General features: G+C 60.8%; 1 non-coding gene across 1 annotated transcript; it reads left to right on the top strand.

The window, feature by feature from the left end:
• On the top strand, positions 1–73 carry TRNAF-GAA (transfer RNA phenylalanine (anticodon GAA)). The gene has a single exon. It is a non-coding gene; the product is annotated as a tRNA-Phe (tRNA).
• Positions 74–970: the final 897 nt, after the last annotated feature.

Below are 970 nucleotides of genomic sequence, written 5' to 3'. Positions count from 1 at the left end.
GCCGAAATAGCTCAGTTGGGAGAGCGTTAGACTGAAGATCTAAAGGTCCCTGGTTCGATCCCGGGTTTCGGCAGTAAGCTTTTGTCTTTTCCCCCCTCATTCCGCAGGCTGCTGTCGCCTGTCGCGGCGCCCCCCAGCCGCTGTCGCCTCACCCGCAGCCCCCCGGGGGCGCCCCGGCCGCTGCCCGCTTGTGGCTGAGCCCCCCGCTGTCCCCCCCAGCTCCACAGCCCCGGCTCAGCAGCGCCCCAGGCGGCCTCAGGCTCGGCACGGCTGCCTCTGGCTGTCGCGACATGTCGGGCGTGTCGCTCACGACCGCGTGGGGCGAGCCGGCAGCAGCCCTCTACCTGCGCGGGCTGGTTTGCCAGCGCCTAACGCTGGGTGGCCTGAAGGTTCCTGTTGTCATCCTCAGTCGGTTAACTCTTTTATGTTATTTTATTATTATTTTACGTCGTTTCGTTTCGTTTTGTTTCGTTTCGCTTTGTTTCGTTTCATTTCAGACGAGGGAGCGCGCGCCATGTCCTGCGCCCCGCCGTCACGGTGGCGCCTGGGCTGTGGCATGGATGGAGCCTCTGCGAGGGGCCTCCTCTGCGAGGAAACTGCGGCAGCCCCCTGAAACGGCAAACTTTGGGGTGTTCACGTGTTGTACCCGTGAGGTGTGGATGAAAAAAACACCGCGGGGTGATTTGGGAAGGAGGTGGGGAAGGAGGGAGCACGAGGGCCTCCAAGGTGTTGCAGGAGCGGGGAGCAGGACACATGGCAGGGCAAGGCTCGAAGCCACAGAAATCCCGTGTGGCAGCTCTCAGGACGAGGAAAGAGTCAGAAACAGAAGATCCAGAGGCTGCTTCTCCCCAGCATCTAGAACTGAGATCAAAATTCCCGAATCTCGCTGTTCTGCTGCTGCCAGCAGATGCTCGTCGCTACCTCTGGTTCATGGAAAGGCTAAAGAACAGCCTTGGGGCCAGAAATGCTG

This window comes from Anas acuta, chromosome 1 (assembly GCF_963932015.1).
Source record: "Anas acuta chromosome 1, bAnaAcu1.1, whole genome shotgun sequence".
Classification (NCBI taxonomy): Eukaryota; Metazoa; Chordata; class Aves; order Anseriformes; family Anatidae; genus Anas; species Anas acuta.
This window is presented reverse-complemented; position numbering and strand designations above follow the sequence as displayed.